The sequence below is a fragment of the Ceratotherium simum genome, chromosome 21 (genome assembly GCF_057802395.1).
Source record: "Ceratotherium simum simum isolate JZ-2026a chromosome 21, ASM5780239v1, whole genome shotgun sequence".
NCBI lineage: Eukaryota > Metazoa > Chordata > Mammalia > Perissodactyla > Rhinocerotidae > Ceratotherium > Ceratotherium simum.
In genome coordinates this window covers 34917773-34937718 of record NC_141920.1, presented here as the reverse complement: position 1 = coordinate 34937718, position 19946 = coordinate 34917773, and the positions used below count along the sequence as shown (strand labels likewise).

At 39.5% G+C, this 19946-nt stretch overlaps 1 pseudogene; it reads left to right on the top strand.

The window, feature by feature from the left end:
* The first annotated feature begins 12916 nt into the window (after positions 1 to 12916).
* On the top strand, positions 12917 to 15956 carry LOC101402198 (uncharacterized; annotated as a pseudogene).
* Positions 15957 to 19946: the final 3990 nt, after the last annotated feature.

The window sequence follows — 19946 nt, the reverse complement described above, 5'->3', positions numbered from 1 at the left end:
CATCCTTGTCACCCTGCAGGATCTGGGGGGAAGGGGAACAGATGCAAATATTCTGATGCTCATGCTGCTTGCTGTGCCATGAGTATCAAAGGCTTTTATCTCTGACCCAAGAATTTTCTGTCTCCTGCCAGCATCCATAAAACTGTGGCAGGCTAACTTCTTAGCTTGAAAGTAGGGTGAAATCCAAGGTTCACAGTGTTTGATACTGCCCTCTGGGTTTTTTTTCCTGCTATTTTGTTTTCTTCTTGAATTTCTATTAGATGGATACTGTATTTGGTATGCACATCTTCCAATTCTATTATGCTCTCTCACCTATGTGCCAGCTATTCATCTTGCAGCCTTTCATTTTATGGGACTTAACTGACTTATTCTTCTAAATTCCTTATTACCTTCTGATGTTATCCATTACATTATTCAGCCTTTTGATTAAGTGCACTAACAATTTAAAAAATCCCCCAAAATATCTTGTTTTATTCATTTTCTTTTACAACGTTTTTTCTGGCTCTGATTGACTTCTCTACCAAGACCCAGTGCCCATGCTGGGTGACCTTCCCAGGTAGATCTTGCATAAAGGACATGGTACTTGGGAGTTTAGTCAAGAGTAAGAGATTAATGCCCATCACTCTGAATATGCAGTGAGTGAGATGAAATCAGAAATTGCTGAGAATTGCTGATCTGCTGATGGTACCTTTCTTTGTTTTCAATGGTTTTAAAATATTTGTTATTTCTACATAATCCAATCTTATTTTAGTGAGGATTTTAGGCAGAGAAGAAGTAAACAAAAGTGCTCTCTCCACAATGCTTGACACCAAATTATTGGAAACCTTTTTCAGTCATCTGTCCTTTAACAAATACATTTTGCTGAAATAAAAAGAGAAAAAAATGTGTTCAAAATAAACTATGAATCCCAGACTAGTGGTTCTCAATCTCACTCCCTCTCCCCTATTTATTTATTTGACATATGGTCAGGACAGTTTGGGCTTGCTGCTGACCAATGTGGACAGCCTGGACTCTGTATTAATAACTTGTCCCATCCTATTTCTTTGAGTGTAATAAGGTTTGTTTTTCTAATAAAGAAGGACAATAAGGAGAAGAAAAAGGAGGAAAGAATTAGCAAACTAACCAAATTGTAAACCATTCCTGAGGCTCTCCATCTATGATTTTTCTCCAATCACTTCAGCAGACATATGAGCATACTCTGACAAACTAGAGAACTCTCTGTGCACTTAGCAGGGGTATACTTCAGTTTATGATCCAGATGGAACTTCAGTGGCAAGCCATCATTATCCAAGTGGTATCATAACTCATCTACTGTTTTGGAATCAGCTGTACTTCACTTCCTTGCTTTTTGGTCCAATCCAAAAGTTCCCTTGGTAGGAATCCTGCAAATGGATCTTTTTTATTTTAATTTTTTACCTTTCTCTAATAATTCAGTCAGGTTTTACTAGACCAGACAAGCAGGAGATGAGTTTTCCATAACTCTTTATTCTTGCCAGGAAATCTCCGGGCTTGGTTACATTTCTGTCTTTTGGTGCTAATTCCATAGCTTCTGTTTTTTATTTCAACTGGATAAATTCCTTCCATGTCAGGTTTGTGACCTCAGTGAACTCATGGAGCTCCCTTAAATATGACCAAGACACAGGTTTGTAACTTGCTTGGTGCATTGCTTCCAAAATATCCATGTCCAAGCTTCTGTGTTCCCCCAGGTGTAAGTCACTGGGAGAAAACCTATCATGCATATTCTCAGATTGTTTATTAATCCATTTTTGCCCAAATGGACTTACCATTCAGTGGACCTGCTAGGAAATCCAATGTTAGAGGGCTTTAGGGCCAGAGCTCCTGGGTTTGAATCCTGACTCTACCATTTACTACAGAGTGATGCTGGGGAAAATATTTAATATTTTTCATAACACTTAATGATTAAAAAATCTTTAAAGTCTTCCTAACTCTTATCAATAAAAATCTGAATACCCTAGTTTGGCTTTTAAAGCCCTCTGAAATATGACCCCATCAGATAATTCTTCACCAAAAGTTGGCTTCCTCCCCATATTACAAATTCCACTCAATTATATCACCCATGACTTCTAAAATGTTATTCTTTCTCCTTTCTACCCGTCTAAATACTCCTCATCCTATATCTCAGCACAAACTACACTTCCTTCATGGAGTCCTTCAAGATTACTGGACCTCATACTGACATCCCTTTTCTCTAAAATCTTGGGGTGTTTATAGTAAGTACTTCATGATGTTACCTAGTACAGAATTTTCTAAACATTCTTTTTTTCATTTTAATATATCTATTAAAGGAGGGAGAGAGACTAATGTTTAAGTAGGCTAGGAAATACTGGATTAAATGTAGTTTAAAATGCTGCTTAACTGTAAAAATTTTTGCAAAATATTCTTAATGTATAATTTATTTTCAAAAGGGGACTACAGTATACAATTTTTCCCCAAATTATTATTAGATAGTACATTTTTAAAAATGAAACCAGCACTATTGGTCAGTGGAACACTTTTTAGAACATTCTATTCTATCTTAACTTAATTATTTCCTGAAGTATAATCTCAACTTCTCACCTAAAGTGTACATTTCTTGAGGGTCTACGTAACAACATAATGCTTAGAAAAATGGTGAACGACCATTGTTAGATAGGCATTAAGGGAATTTGGAAAACATGTGCTGATTCCTCACCTGTCTACTTTTCAATTTTTTCTTGATTTTGCAATTTTCCTCTTTCAGTTTATTATCTCTAATGGGATTTAATCTCCATTTCCTCATTTAGTCATTAGCATTGATTCATTCCATATGTATTAGAAGAGTTAGATAAGGGAAGCAGAACCCCTTTGAGTGATATGGGATAAAGGATTTATTATAGGCATTAGATCTCACATAATTATGGAATCTGGTGAAGAAGTCTAAGAAAGGCTGTTGCCTCTGCATCTGGTGGTGGGCCTGCAGAGGCTATAGGTCAGGGCTAGTGGGAAAGAAAGCTGAACATGAAGTAGAGAAGAGTGAAGACAATTTGAAGCAGAGGACAAGGGTTCAAACCAGAGGTTTGTCCAAACAAAACAACTAACCAGAACCCACGAGGACAAAATGGAACTCTCAAGGATAAATGGGAGCCCATGTCTGTTTATCAGGGTATCCAACCTCGACAACAAAGAAGCTGGCAGTGATTGTCACAGGCTTGCACAGTTCTTGACTCAGAACTCAAGAAACCTGAAATAGGAGATGCAGTGGGAGCTGGAGGAGCTGCTGCCTCACACCACCAAGGGAATCCAGCTGATTAGTGCTAGCTGCAGCAGTGCCCATTGTCTAAGCAGACCTTTCAAATCTCATGTACATTTCTCTGTGGCCAGACCTGACTTGTAAGCATCTAGGGCAGGGCATTCTTGGAAATGAAGTTTCTACTTAGCTAAGTTGGCACAGTGCAAAGTACCACATCATAGAGTCATAAGAATTGGAAAAGATATTAGAACCAATTATCCTAACCTTCACAAGCTACAGAGGAGGAAATTGAAACTCAAGGAGGTTGTATCTTGTTTAAGAATCGTAATTAGCTAGAGTCAGAATGGAGAGATGAATATCTACTTCCGATTCCAAGTCCATTCTTCTCTCCTGCTGTTCCCCTTGGAAACACAATGGTCTAGAATGCTTTTCATGACCAGTTAGATCCGAACTCTCACACCCTCTGGGGACTTCGCCTAATGGGACACAATTTTATATGGCGAGATGCATCTAAATCCTTCCCTGTGACCATTATCTGCATCACACTTTTTGGCAAACATATGAGTATTCTGAGGGGCTCAGTTTTATTATTTGTTAAGTGAGGATCCCTATCAAAGCTAAATTTCTAGTCTAGGGTTTCTCAATCTGGGCACTCTCGATGTCTGAGACTGGGTAATGCCTTCTAGTGTGTGTGGTGGAGGGCAGGACCTGTTCTGTGCACTATAGGATGTTTAGCAGCACCCTTGGCCTCTATCCACGAAATGCCAGTAGCACCCCCTTAGTCATGATAATCAAAAAAGTCTCCAGACATTGCTAGATATTCCCTGGGGGAGAGGGGATTTGTCCCTGGTTAACAATCACTGGTCTAGCAGCAATTTTATTTAGATAAACCAAAACAATCTTCTTTTCAAGCACTGGCTGTACAGTAGAAACATTGATTTTTTTTTTCTCAAACTACAAAATGATTCCATTTTTTGAATCCCAACTAGGCCCTTTTCATCTACTTTCCCTGTAAAACTGTTTTTGTTCTAGCTAAGAATTGAACCTACTCAACAGCAAGAGTATTCAAAGTAGGCAATGAGGATCTGTATGAAATTATTTCATGCATTGTCTATATTCAATTGTTTGTGTAGATTATATCCAGGGAAAATTAATGATGGGGTTCAGAAATAGACCAGACAACATTCACAATCAGGACCTGCTTTGAAGATTACCTCTCCCCTACTTTACAAGCTATATCGAGGCCTCTTTCAGAACCCGCACACCGTCCCCTGCATAAAGCCACAATTTGTAGCTCATCACACTGGATGTACACCAGCACAACTTTGATGTAGGATCAAGTGATCCTGTTAATAGCACCCAAGATGTTTTTTCTATCTAGCTATAAAAACATCATGGCAGTTTTGTATTTTTTTGGTGGAATGTATAATAATAAAGAGATGTCATCAAAAAGAAATTTGTTTTCTTTTAGCCAAAATGAGGCCATGAATTCAATATTGCTTATCCTTATCCTCCAGAAACATAAGTATTAAGAAAATAATCAGTGAAGATGTAAGATTTCTTTGGTGGTCTCTTAAAACCTTTCTCTTTAGAGACTCCACTGGTGTCTTTGTCTTTGATTATGACTCTTTCATATTTAGAATCCATCAATGACTTTCCATAACCCTTCAAAAAGAAAAAAACAAAGATTCTATATCATGGTCAAGGAGACACTGTTGATTTGTTCAATCTACTTCTTGACCTTATCTTTCATAACTCTCCCATTTGATGACTATTTAGCCAAGATGACCTTTCCGTTCTTCAGAACCTGTCAACCTCAGAACTTCTGTATCTGCTGTTCATTCTACCTGAAAAGATCTATCTTCTTCTTAAGATTAGTTCTTCCTCATCCTCGGGTCTTTTGAAAGTTAAGACTTGCAGGATCCCCTTTGAGAAATTCTGATTTCTTGGTCTGAGGTGAGGCACAAAAGTTTGCATTTTAATAATAACCTGGGACAATGCTGATGCAAATGGTTCACTGACACTCACTGAAGAGCCCTAATTTCAAATTCTTAAATGGTGCAATTGCAGTTCCCATGAGCAGCAGAGGAGACTTCCTTCATTTTTATGGAAATCAGCCCTGGGGAAGACATTGTCCTGAGGACCCAGCTTTAGCTCAGAAGAAATAGCAAACCCACTACAAAATCCCACCAAATCAGATTTTCATATTGCACCTTTTGTGATCTCTACTTCGTCAACAAAAGATGCCTAACTTTTTCTGTTGATCGACCTTTCATCTCTTCATACCAAAGCTAAGTTGTCATTCTCTGAAGTTTTCTCAAAACTATATTTAATGCATCTTTGGATTTAAGGAAAGTAGGTCTTTTTACCATATTAAGTGTTGACCTACTCATCCACTCTTCACTTGTTACTATGATTATATGTTTTTCTTCAGCAAAGCCTCTTATATCCCTCCCAGACCAAATTAGAAACTTCCTTATTTGATTGCTCATAATACTTCATTCAGATCTCTATTAAAATGTTAGATGTCTATTAAAATTTAATTTCAATTGAAATTGAAATTTCACAATTTCAATTGAAATTGAAATTAAAATTAGAGAAGACTTCAGTGTAAGCTCTAACAGAGACTCTCCTGTCATTCTTTATCTCCCTGCCCTCATTTATTAAATATTTCATCATAGCCCACAGCTCTACCTGACATATGCTTTATTCATTTGTTTACAGTCTTTCTCTCCCCGTTATAATGTAAATTCCATGCAGGGAGGGACTTTGTTGTTTTCTGCTATATGCTCAGAATAGTGCCTAGAATATAGTACAGGCTCAATAAATAGTAAATGAATAGATAAATATTTTTACCACTTTATTTTGTAATTTTTCTGTTTATATGTATTTTTTTCTTCTGAAGAATTTTAGGTTCCACTGGCACTGTCAGATTCTAGCATAGTTCCTAGTGTGTAAAATCTATGGAATAAATACTTACTGGATAATTAATTTTTTTTTTTTATTTTGTGTTTCATGCCACAGTTAAGAGATCATTTCACGTGTTATGCTTCTTTGATAAAAGGTTGAATTTTCAACAGTACAGAGTTGGTTGGGAGGAGGCAGAGATCTCAGAGGACATTTTGACCAATGTCTGTCTCCAAAAATGTGACCAATGGGATGGCCTAGGGGGAAGCTAGGACATTCATTTTTCTTTCCTAGTAATTGGGCACAAAATAAACACCTGATTACTGGCAATGTAATATCAAAATCAGGCCTTAAGATATGTACCTCAACTACAGAGGGCTTTTGTGTTCAAAGGAAAATTCGAAATTCAAGATTATCTTCAAACAGCAGACCAAGGTAAACAAAACAAAATAAGGATTCTAAGAAGAGAATCAAGGAAAAATAATTTAATATGTGGCTGATCTGCCTTATAGTTACAACTTTAGCTATAGTAGAAATCTTCAGCTTTTTTGGATCACGTACTGTTCGAAAGAGAAGAAAACCCTTTTTCCCCTCTACGTCTTCAAGCTCACCTATGTTAAATCCTCCTGTACTAGAGACACCAAAGACAGAGAAGGACGTGAGGCGTGGACCCACTCCCACTTCAATCTAGCCTTCACTTCAAAACAAAGAAAATTACAAGTACAGAGACTCCTGGGAATCTGCCCTGTTTTCTCATCCTGACTGGTGTGGGTGATAAAAGAGGGGTAATTTAAGTTTGAGGAGAAATTAGAAATTTGTAAATACATGAAACTAACAGGTATTATGAAGGATCATTTTAACCTCTGCCCCACCTTTGTCTTTGTGTGTTGATAGAGACATAGATATCAGCAAGCCACTTCCCAATCCCCAATCCCCCAGGATGAAATCCTAGCATAGATCTCCTCATGCTAGGACAAAGCCAGCTGGGTTCTCTGTAGGCAAGCATTGTTCCTCTGAGTATACCTCTCTGTGAGGGCATAGTTAACCTAGCACCACTCTGTCATGGCCGCCATGTCCATGTTTACACCTCTTCTATTCTTTTCCCAGTTCAGACTCTGGACCCCAAATCTATAAATGTATATTTCAAACTTGCACATCCACTTACTGACTGTAAGTGAGTCTGTAAGTCTTAGTTACTTAACTGATGTCAACCCTGGTATCCTGGTTTTTAAATTGCAGTTTATTCTAAGAATTTAATAAGAGAAACAAAAATGAATGAGTCTGGCACATAACTGTCTTCTGTTTTTCCATCTATATTATTATCTCCCTTATTGTGAAAACCTCCATATCAATTGCTTGTTTAATTTTTTTTTCTTTTTAGACACTTATGTTGTCATATATGCAAGTGAGGGTGAAAAAGTGTGTCTGTAACTTCAAACCTACCAAACTCCAAACCTACCTGTTTTCTATAAACTTACATCACACACACACACACACACACATTTTTTCCAAATTCAGGAGAGTCCTGTTGCCAGTAATCTTTTTCACCTACTATCCCAGGTAATGCAATGGCATTTCTAGAAATGAATTCAGTCTGGCAGAATAAAGGCACCTCCAAGTGTACCTTCTGAGTTCCCAAATACTCCCACTAAGTAAATTTCTCAATTGGTAAATTAAGATTGTCAAAGCTGTGAAAAGAAACGAGATTTATGGTTGCCCATTTTGGTACATGTGAAATAATTTTTTACTGCTACTGTCATCAAAATCATGAAAGGTTTTGGAGTGTGTCTGGGATGGAAATTATTCTTACCCTGGGGATGAAGTACAGAGTGTACTTTATGTAAAGTCTACAGCTTCAGTTCTTATGTTCTGCTTTCTGCCAGAAAATGAGGAACTTTGCCATTTAGAGGCTCAAGGACTGTTTAAATGTGGCAAATGAACTGGGTCCAATAAACAAGAACATGATAACGTCTAATCTAAGCTTCAAAGAGAAGCTGAGAACCAATATACTAGAAGTAGTAACTATCAATGGTTAAAATTTGTGGGCATTTGCACTCAATTCTAAGATTTTTCTAATTCTCTTTCCTTACATTTCAATTCTCTAGCGGCCTGCGAGTTAATTTGTATCACATGTCCACCAATAACTGTATGAATCTCCACAATGCCTTCTGGCCAGAGTTCAGTGCTAAACAATGATGTAATATATATCATGACTTCAATTTTGTGATCTCACAGAATGAACACCTGTTTAGTAAGGGAACTAGAAAACCAACATCTTGAATGTTTTGTTTGCTTGTTTTTCTGAAACAACTTGGTAGCTTAATGGAGCACAAAAATGAAGAAATTACAGAATTTCATAAGTGCTCATCCATCTAATTTATATATGAAAAGAGTAACTCTTGAATAATCTTTAAAAAATAACAAAGGACTACAGAAAGACCTCTGGCTGAGTATAGTACCCCCACAATGTCAACACATTGGCAAATTATCCTTTGCATGCACTTCATAATTCACATGATCCTTGTTTAATAACTCTTGCCTAATGGATTTTGAACTCCAGAGATTTTAAAAGGGAACATTTCTAGTTATAAATAGATCAATAAATAACAGATTTCTCTATTTGGAATGGAAGAAATTGTTCAGATTTGTTTAAATCAATGAGAGGATTAGCACAGAGTGTTTTGTAAACAGTTTTACAAATGAACCAGAATAGTTGGTACTCTTTCTGGCAAATTTTTAGGGATGGCTTGCTTGTAAGCTTTACTTTTTCACTAAGTTAAGATTCTTCCTGGGTGTGTGGGTGACTCTATCTCACCTAAGGTTTTACTGGCCATTCAGGGCTCTAGCTCTTCGAGTGTGAGAAGATTCTTTCCTGTGATGGAAATAGAGTGCTCCAGATGAATGAAAGCACCCTTTCTGGTATACCGTGGCCACCACTCCTCTGTTATGTTAAGGATCAATGGAACCCGACACACTGTTTCTCAATCTCAGGAGAGTCATATTGCCAAAGAGTTGAAATGTGCAAGGAACGGCTGTGTAGAATAAAAGAATGGAGTGGCTGTTTCGTCAAACAGTGAGTCTTAGGTGACAATTCCTGTTGGGCTCCTAAAAGCTGTTTCTCTCTGGTCTTGTTATTGAATGTGAATGTGGGTCATGGAAGCAATGCCATCTTCCATTCACACAGTTTGAAGTCAAAGTCCAGTTCCTTGTTTGTCTTGCATATAAACAGGACAAATTGCTTTCTCTGCATGGTGTAATTTCATTGAAACACTATATTCTGTTAGGTAAAGGCTTCCTATTTTTCCTTCCTATTCATTCAGCAAGCACTTAACTTTACTTCAAGCACCATCTGGTAACAGGTAGTATAAAGGAAAATGGACTAAGTAATAAAAATGACTTACATTTATTGAGAGCTTATTATGGGCCAGGCACTTTCTAAGCTCTTTACATGTATTAATTCATTTAATATACCTATGAAGTAGGTATATTATTATGCAAATTTTATAGATGAGAAAAGTCAGTCACAGAGGGTTTAGCTACTGGTGGAGCTGAGAGTTGAACCCTGATAACCTAACCTAGATTCTGCAGTCTTTTCCATAGAATGGATGTTTGCTCTAATTCTAGGGGTTAAGAATCTATATTCTTGAAGGAGTAGGAAAATAAGAATTAAAATCACATGAACGTTTCTTGATCTGGCTGCTGGTTATAGAACTGTGTTATTCGTAAGATTAAATAATGTAAACTTAGGAGATGTTCACTTCTAGATATGGCTTCAATGCACGTTATGGAGTGAATTTTTGTGTCCTCCCAAAATTCATATGTTGACATCCTAACTCCAATGTGAGAGTATTATGAGGTGGGGCTTTTGAGAGGTAAAAGCTCTGCCCTCATGAATGAGATTAGTGGCCTTACAAAAGGGACCCCAGAGAGCTCTCTCCTCCTCTTTCCGCTGTGTAAAGATACTGGAGAAGTTAGCAGTCTGCAGCCTAGAAGAGGGTGCTCACTAGAACCTAGCCATGCAGGAACCATGATCTTGGACTTCCACTCTCCAGAAGTGTGAGATATAAATTTCTGTTGATTATAAGCCACTCAGTCTATGGTACGGTTATAGCAGCCTGAAATGACCAAGACAGTGTACAATTTAAAACTGAAAAATAATCAATTTTAACTTGAAGGCTCTGAAAGCTGTGATCAAGAATGTCTATGTGTATGTTTTTAATCAATGCTATCACTGTTGAAATTAGCCACACTTGGAAATCTATCCATTAGTACATATGTTTCAGTGTCAAATCCATGATGTCATTCTTGCTAGGAGGAGGCACAAGTAAGTTTACATTAACTATATTGAGACGATAACTCAAGTTATGTGATTCAGGTTCAAAATTTGTATGAATTCTCACTTCAGTCTGGACGTGGGCATCCTTGAAGAGCTCTGTGCTCACTCTTCTTTGTAGGCCAGATATTACAGTGGTATTGAAGCCGGGTATCTGAGGGGTATTTTAGATATTAAAGCAATTTGCTCTTTTTCCTGTTTAACTTGAGGGGTGACTCAGGAGTCTCAAGGATTTGTGAGCTTGTTTTGCAGGAGAAAGAGAATGTCTTTGGGGAGTGTAGGGGAAGAGGGAGAATCCCCCTCTGCCCTTTCCCTTAACATTCTTAAGGCTGGCCAAATAATTAACAAGACAGGTTAGCAGGAGAAAATAATATGAAGTTTAATAACATGTATACATGGGAGAAACTCAGAAATGAGCAGCTCATCATTCTGTCTAAGCTGCTTGCTTAAGTATTGTAGCTAAAGGTGAGGAAGGTGTTGGGGGTGGGTAGTGGTTTGGAATTTCAGAGGGGAAGAGGAAAATTCACATGGAGATAGAAATGCAAATGTTTGTCTGACAACTCTTTTCAGGGCCACCTATAGAGAATGTGGCCAGGGAGAGAGAGAATTTTTGATAAGAGGGGCTTGGTGCCTTTCCTTTGTAACATCTATTTTACATTATATTATAGCCATCACCATGATAACTCCTTCCTGAAACAGATCTTTTGTTTTAAATTCTTTAGGCCGTTTGGGAGGGGAAACTCCAATGTTCTTCTTGAGTTTTCTGAGTCTTTATTGTCTTCAGCTCGAAATAATCTGCATATCAGAGTGGTGCATCTTGGGGTGGCCTGCCCTGAGCACAGTCAGGAGGTTGCAATCACTGGATGTGGTGATCATGGACAGATGACTGGCCCTCAGCAGCTGTTGAAGCCCAGAAGTCAGATTGCCCAGAGGCTTATCAGGAGTGACCCCTTTGTTTCCCTGAAGCCCCTCAGCTCTATAAACCCCCCTGCTTTCTGTTCTTGGGGAGGTGGATTTGAGCGAGCTCAGGCTCCCACCTACTCGTTTTCGCCTATTTGAATAAACCTTTCTCATCTCCAAGCACTGATGTCTCAGTGTTTGGCTTGCTGGGCATTGGGCACACGAACTTGAGATTAAGAGGTTCGGTAACAGTATTACCACACCAGGTCCGTTTTTGCCTGCTGCCCAGAAAGCCAATCACCAAGATGACGAGATTGCAGCAGAGAGAGAGAGTTTATTAATCACAAGGCAGCAAAGTGTGGAAATGGGAGAATGAGTCTCAAATCCACTTCCCGAAAAATAGGGATTCAGGGATATCTATGGGGTAGGGTGCAAGGTGGTCTGAAATGATTGGAGGTGAGGAGAGATGAGGTAATTGATGATCTGCGCAAGCGTAGTCAGGCTTTATGCCTCTTCATAGGAGGCATGTTCACAGAATGGCCGTGTTAGCATGTCCTGAGGGTGGAGTTCCAACCTCTTGAGGTCAAAAGGTTGCTTATTGGACATATGTCTGTGTGGGCCCAGGTGATGGGTTGGTGGTCTCAACCAGCCTGAAGTGGGCAAGAGGTTCCAATTTCCAAAAAAAATAGCTCAAACACCCATTACTATGGTGACCCCAGGCTTCCAGGGAGATGTTATCTGTAGGAACCTAGTGGGAGTCAGATAGCATATTGCTGAAACAGCACAGTTAACAATGGGCAAGTTTCTCATGCAGATTTAAGTCCTCACCTTCCATTCTGATAAGTTTCTAGGTAAGGCCATCCCCCTCTTCTTCCTGGTACAGGGAAGAAGATACATTTTACAAATGGATATTCCCTTTACAAATGTAAATATCTCTTATAAAGGGTAACCAGAACTAAGAATGGGCTTAGCAAGGACCCTCCCAGATAGCCGGAGATATCTATGGTGATGGTTCTAGGGGCAGGCCTCCAATCCCAAACTCTTTTAGTCAGTTAGTAGCTGTGGGGGCCAAAGTGTCTTTCAGGCAGAGATGTATTTGGAGGTGGCCAATTCCAATCCCCCATAGTTACTAGCTGCTTAATCATCAATGGCTAACTGTTTGCCAGTTTCAGTGGGAACTGCAGTCACTGAATTGTGGAGCCTAAATGCAATGGGAGTAATTGGATCCCAGGATAGCAGGGGCCAAGTGACAGCACTCAACCACCAAAGGCAAGGTGAGAGTGGTTACCATAATGGACAATAGAGGCAAAGCAGCAATCAGAATCCTCTGACTCATGCAGACCTATGGCGCTGGCTAGTTAATTACGGTGTTCAAAGAAGTAAAATAGATAGGAGGCCTACTAAATTCTTATGTTATCTATGTAAGCAGAAACATTTTAGTTCAAGTGAACAAAAGTCTAACCTGAATCATACAAAACAGAAAGTCACAGCCACTCAATCAATTCCCAGAGCCAGTTGAGCCAGTTTACAGACCCAGAACCTCTTGAATGAAGGGGAAACTGGGTCCCCTTGAGGAAGGATCCCAGTACACTGCCAAAATTTACATTGTTAATCTTTCTCCCAGACTTTCGCAAAGGGACCTAGGGCTTTCTACCAGGGTAACTGTGCATTGGGGAAAGGGAAATAATCAGAATTTTCAGAGACTGATACACACTGGCTCTGAACTGACACTGATTCCAGGAGACCCAAAACATCACTGTGGTCCACCAGTTGGACTAGAGGCTTATGGAGGTCAGATGGTCAATGGAGTTTCAGCTCACGTCTGTCTCACAGTTGGCCCAGGGTGTCCCTGAACCCATCCTGTGGTTATTTCCTCAGTTCTGGAATGCATAATTGGAATAGACACACTTAGCTGATGGCAGAAACCCCACATTGGTTCCCTGACCTGTGGAATGAGGGCTATTATGATGGGAAAGATCAAGCAAAAGGCGCTAGAACTAGTTCTATCTAGGAAAATAGCAAACCAAAAACAATACCACATTTCTGGAGGGATTACAGAGATTATTGCCACTATAAGGACATGAAAGATACAGGGATCATGAGTCCCACCACATCCTTATTCAGTTCACCTTTTGGCCTATGCAGAAGTGAGATAGATCTTGGAGAATGACAATGAGTTGTCATAAGCTTAAACAGGTGGTGACTACAATTGCAGCTATTGTACCAGATGTAGTTACATTGTTGGAACAAATTAACACATCCTCTGGGACCTGGTATGCATCTATTGATCTGGAAAATGCCTTTTTCTCCATCCCTGTCAATAAGGGCCACCAGAAGCAGTTTGCTTTCAGTTGCTAAGGCCAGCAATACACCGTCACTATATAAAGTCTATGGCAGGGTATATCGACTCTTCAGGCCTATGTCATAATTTAATTCAAAGTAATCTTGATTGCCTTTTCCTTCCATAAGATACCACTCTGATCCATTCTATTGATGACGTTATGCTGATAAGACCGAGTGAGCAAAAAGTATCAACTATTCTAGCCTTATTGGTAAGACATTTGCATGTCAGAGGGTGGGAAATAAATATGACACAAATTCAGAGGCCTTCTACCTCAGTGAAATTTCCAGGGGTCCAAGTGGTATAGGGCATATTGAGATATGCCTTCTATGGTAAATGATAAGTTGTTGCATCTGGCCCCTCCTACAACAAGAAAGAGGCACAATGCCTCGTGGGCCTCTTTGGTTTTTGAAGGCAACTTATTCCTCACTTGGGTGTGTTATTTCAGCCCATTTACCAAGTAAACCAAAAAGCTGCTAGTTTTGAGTAGGGCCCACAACAGGAGAACACTCTGCAACAGGTCCAGGCTACCAGGCAAACTGGTAAACGTATGATCCAGCAGTCCAATGGTGCTTGGAACAGGGATGCCGTTCGCAGCCTTTGGCAGGCCCCTATAGGTGAATCACAGCAAAGGCTGTTAGGATGTTGGAGCAAAGCACTACCATCTTCTGCAGATAACTACCCTCCTTTTGAGAATAGCTCTTGGCCTGCTACAGGGCCTTAACAGAGACTGAATGCTTGACCAGGGGTCACCAAGTTACCATGTAACCTGTGCTGCCTATTATGAACTGGCTGTTATCTGACTCCACCAAGCCATAAGTTGTGTGTGCACAGCAGCACTCCATCATTGAATGGAGGTTGCATATATAAAATGGTGCCAGAGCAGGCCCTTAAGGTACAAGTAAGTTACATGAAGAAGTAGCCCAAATACCCATGATCCCTACTCTTCTTCCACTGCCTTTTGTCTCCCTGACTGCACTTATGTCCTTGTGGGGAGTTCCCTAAGATGGTTTGACAGAGGGAGAGAAGATATGGGCCTGGTTTACAGATAGTTCTGCTTGATAGACAGGCACCACCAGAAAATAGACATCTGCAGCATTACAGCCCTTCCCCGGGACATTCCTGAAGGACAGTTGTGAAGGGAAATCCTCCCAGTGGGCAGAACTATAGCAATGTACCTCATTGTTCACTTTTCTTGGAAGGAGAAATGGTCAGGTATGTGGTTATATACAAACTCATGGGTTGTAGCCAATGGTTTGGCTCGATGACAAGAGATTTGGAAGGACATGACTAGAAAATTGGTGACAAGGAAATTTGGGGAAGAGGCATGTGGACAGATCTCTCAAAATGGGGGAAAAAATGAAGATATTTGTGTCTTATGTGAATGTTCACCAAAGAGTAACCTCAATAGAGGAAGATTTTAATAATCAAAGGGATAGAATGACTTGCTGTGTAGATTCTGGTCAGTCTCTTTTCCCAGATACCCCTATCACTGCCCAATGAGTTTATGAACAAAGTGGTCCTGGTGGCAGAGATGGAGGTGATGCATAGAATCAGCAACATGGACTTCCACTCACCAAAGCTGACCTGGCTAGAACCACTGCTGAGTGCCCAGTCTGCCAGCAGCAAAGACCAACCCTGAGTCTAAAATATTGACAATATAGCAATATTTCTCAGGGTGCTCAGCCAGCTACCCAGTGGCAGTTTGATTACATTGGACTCCTTCCATAATGGAAGGGGTAGTGTTTTGCTCTTAATGGAAAAGAAACTTACTCTGGATATAAATTTGCCTTCCCTGCAAGCAGTGCTTCTGCCATATGTGGATTTACAGAATGCCTTATCCACCATTGTGCTATTCTACACAGCATTGCTTCTGATAAAGGAAATTCATAGAAAATAAAGTGTGGCAATGGGCCCATGCTCATAGAATTTACAGGTCTTACCATGTTTCCACCCTTCTGAAGCAGCTGGACTTATAGAATGGTGAAATGGCCTTTTGAACACTCAGTTACAATGCGAGCTAGGTGGCAGTACCTTGCTGAGCTAGGGCAAGATTCTTCAGAAGGCTGTATATGTTCTGCATCAGCATCCAGTATATGGTGCCGTTTCTCTGATAGCCAGGATTTACAGGTCCAAGAATCAAGGGGTGGAGATCGGAGTGGCACTACTCATTATTACCCTCTAGTGACCCACTAGTAAAATTTTTGCTTCCTGTTGTCGTAACATTATGTTCTACTAGCCTATAGGTCTTAGTTCCAGAGGGAGCAATGCTTCCATCAGGATACACAACAGTGATCCCATTGAACTCAAAGTTAAGACTGCCTCAAGGCCATTTGGGGTTTCTCACGCTTCTAAACCAACAGGCAAAGAAGAGAGTTACTGTGCTGGCTGGGTTGATTGATTCTGACTATCAAGGCGAGATTGGACTACTTCTCCACAATGGAGATAATAAAGAGTATGTCTGGAGTACAGGAGATCCCTTAATATGTCTGTTAGTATTAACATGCCCAGTGATTAATGTCAGTGGAAAAGTACAACACCCAGTCAAGGCAGGACTGCTAATGGCCCAGACCTTTCAGAAATGAAAGTTTGAGTCACCTCACCAGGTAAAGAACCAGCTGAGATGTTTTCAGAAAACAAAGGGAATAGAGAATGGGTGGTAGAAGAAGGTGGTTATAATGAATGGCTATGACCAAATGACCAGTTACAGAAATGAGAACTCTAATTGTCATGAGTGTTTCTTTCTTATTTGGTTATGAATATGTTTGTGTGCATGTAAATATATATCTTTGTTTTCTTCCCTCTCTGATTCCTTATCATGTAATGTAAGATGTATTGACTTTATATCATAGTATTTAAATCTTGTTAATTTTACATGACCGTATTTAAGTCTTGAGATATCAAGGAGAAGAGTAAACATTACTCAAGTAAACATCACTCCTTCCGAGGAAGGAGTTAGTGTGCTTTCAGTTGTATGCAGGATACTTGTATCATGTTAGGTGGGATTATGACTGTGTTATTGTCTATATTTGAAGATTAAATATCATTTAAAGAGTTGTATATGGATGTCCAGTTGACAAAGGTAGACTTGTGATGGTTAATTTTGTTTGTCAACCTGAATGGGCAAGGAGCTGCTGAGAGTTTGGTCAAACATTTCTGGGTGTGCCTGTGAGGGTGTTTTTGGATGAGACTAACATTTGGATCTGTAGAGTGAATAATGCAGATTTCCCTCCCTAACATTGGTGCCCCTCATCCAATCAGTTGGAGGCCTGAACAGAACAAAAAGTCTGATACTACTATGAATAAGATGAAATTCTTCCTGAATTTCCTGAAGTAGCCTGACTATTTGAGCTGGAACATTGGTCTTTTCCTGCCTTTAGATTTGAACTGAAACAACAGCTTTTTTAGGGTCTTGAGCTGTCAGCTTTCAGACTGGAACTTATGTCATTGGCTCTCCTTGTTCTCAGGCCTTTGGACTTGGATTGGAGCTACACCATTGGCTCTCAAGGGTCTCCTGCTTGCCAGCTGCAGATCTTGGGACTTCTTATTCTCCATAATTACATGGGCCAATTTCTAATAATAAATCATAACTATATGTATATATATAGCTATATAGTTATGTAATTATATAAATGTCTAATATATATTTCCTATTGGTTCTCTTTCTCTGGAACAGACTAATTCTCTGACTAATATACTATTATTATCTTCATTATAGAGACGAGTCTCAGAAAATTTAAGTACCTTAAGCCACGCTAGAGGTAGTAAATTGCAATGTCGAGAAGTACCCAGGTTTGTCTGACCCTAATGTCCACGCTCATATACCCTGTGTTATAATTGTGTTCTGCTTATGGACCAGTGAAGATGAATAAAGACCCGGAGGAATGCCCCCATGCCATACCTCCTGCCTGTTTCTGAATCTCGTTTTGTGTTTTAATTATTGTGGCCATATAATTATTATCCTAAAATTCAGTAGCACAAAATAGCAACTGTTTTATTTTGCTCATGATTTTATGGTTCAGGAATTCAGAAGAGGCTTGACTAGGCTACTCTTTGATGGGATCTCTTGTGTGGCTGCAGTCTCCTGAAAGCTTGACTGGACTGGATATCCAAAATGGCTCAATCACATGACTGGCGGTTGACACTGGCTATTGGCTTAGAGCTCAGCTGGACTGTCAATCAGAGCACCTACATGTGTCCTTTCCAACGTGGTAATATCAGAACAGTCAGACTTTTTCAGGGCAGATGGCTTCCTTTAGAGTGAGCAGACCATCAGAACCAGGTGGAAGCCACAGGGTCTTCTTTGGCCTGCTCTTACAAGCCATGTAACGTCACTTCTTCTGTAGTCTGTTGGTTACAAATGCATCACTGAGGTAGCATCAAATTCAAGGGGAGAAATCAAAGACCTTCTTCTTGACAGAAGAAGTGTCAAAGAATTTGTGAGTGTGTTTTAAAAACATCCCAAAATATTATGATCCCAAGATCTGAGTACCTCTGGAGATGGTGTAAGGCAAGAACGTGGGCTTCGAAATGGGGTCATAATTTGAAACTTTCTCCATCATTCATTATCTATATAACATTGGACAAATTATTTAAAGTCTGGCCAGGGACCTTCTCTGAAAAAGGGAGAGGTTGATATCTATTTTGCAGCTAAAGAAAGTACATATGCCTGGTATTCAATTAATATTAGATGGCTTCACATCTCCTTCACTTCACTCACCAATTTCTATTATTTATTTATACATAGTTTAAAGACATATAAGGATCTGATTTATAGTTTCAGTTTTCCTTAAGTGTTAGTGGATACATCACAAACTCAATCTATGTATTAAACCAAAAAGAACATGGCCCAAAGAATAGACATTGCTACGTCATGGTAATATTACCTGATATCTCTTTTTGTCTCTCTCTCATGTGCCTGCTCCCTAATGTGAGACAGATACTTATAAGATATTTAAACAAGTGCAGGCTCACAACTTGTCAGATCAAATCAGAATCCCTGGGATGTTCTATTCTGATGAAACTTTTTCCTCTCTAAGTTTGAGTTATCTGATCAAAAGTCTCATTGTATTGGGACCAAGAGGAACCTATTAATTGGAATTCACAAAAATAGTTTAACCAAATGAACAAATCTAATTTAGAGAGCAACAGCATGTAGAAGACAAAAGCAAAGGTCTCACATGGAGCAACGCAAAATCCTCCATGTGGAAATCATTTAAACTTAAATTTTTCACATGGTAGGGATGAAAACATTCTTCTGCCTTGGAGTTTCATAAAGCATGTCAGGCTTCTTCTTGCACTAGCCTTTTACACATCTGTCAATTGGCGAAGTTAACCTCTCTGCTGTTTTCATGAAAGAAAGATAAAAATCGAAGTCCTGGTGATTTTATAGGAGCGCTGGCTGCTTGTGTCTTTGGCTATCTCTTCTACCCCTTTGGTGTGAAGACATCCCTGATTCAAAACAGATGTGGTCCCTTTGGCATGGCCCACAGAATACCACATTACTTGTAGAGCTCTGGGGCTCACAAGGTACCCACATGGAGCTGGCCATTACCCAGGGGTCATTTTTCTGCTCAGCAACAAATATGGACAGACATCTGATGAGTTTTCAAGAGACTCTCACAGCTAGGTGTCTAACCGAGTAGACAACAGATAATCACACTTGATCCTCTCAGATTGTATGTCCTCTACTTTCCCTCCCACTTCACTGCCCTTTTTAAGTATGTCACATTTACTATGAGTGTTGACTCTCTTTTTCCACCCTTCTTTTGAAAATCTAGTTGGGGATAGTTATCTTTGCATAATCTAAATTTCAAGCTTTTAGTTAGCTCTTCTTTAGTTTAATGACCAATAACTGTTTACAGACATTCTCTGAATGTGCCTTGGACACATTTATTTTCTGAGCAAATGGAATTCTGCCTTGAGAACTGGAGAGCAGTTTTCTTGTTTCCATGTGGGGAGGGGAAGCAGGGAGTTGTCAACGGAGCAGCATATTTAAGCAAGCAAGATTTTAGAATAACTTAGGACTTATTCAGTTTCCATTAAGAATATCTAATTATAAGTAATTACTCTAAACTAATTTAATTCCATCCTCTTGAGCTTTATTAGAGCAACAAACTTAACCACATGCATTTTGTTAAATAGACCCTTGGCACTGTTAGGGAAAAAAAAGCTTAACAACATTGATATGACTTGCATGGGAAAGAAGGGGATTAACAATAATGAACATTTTCTGT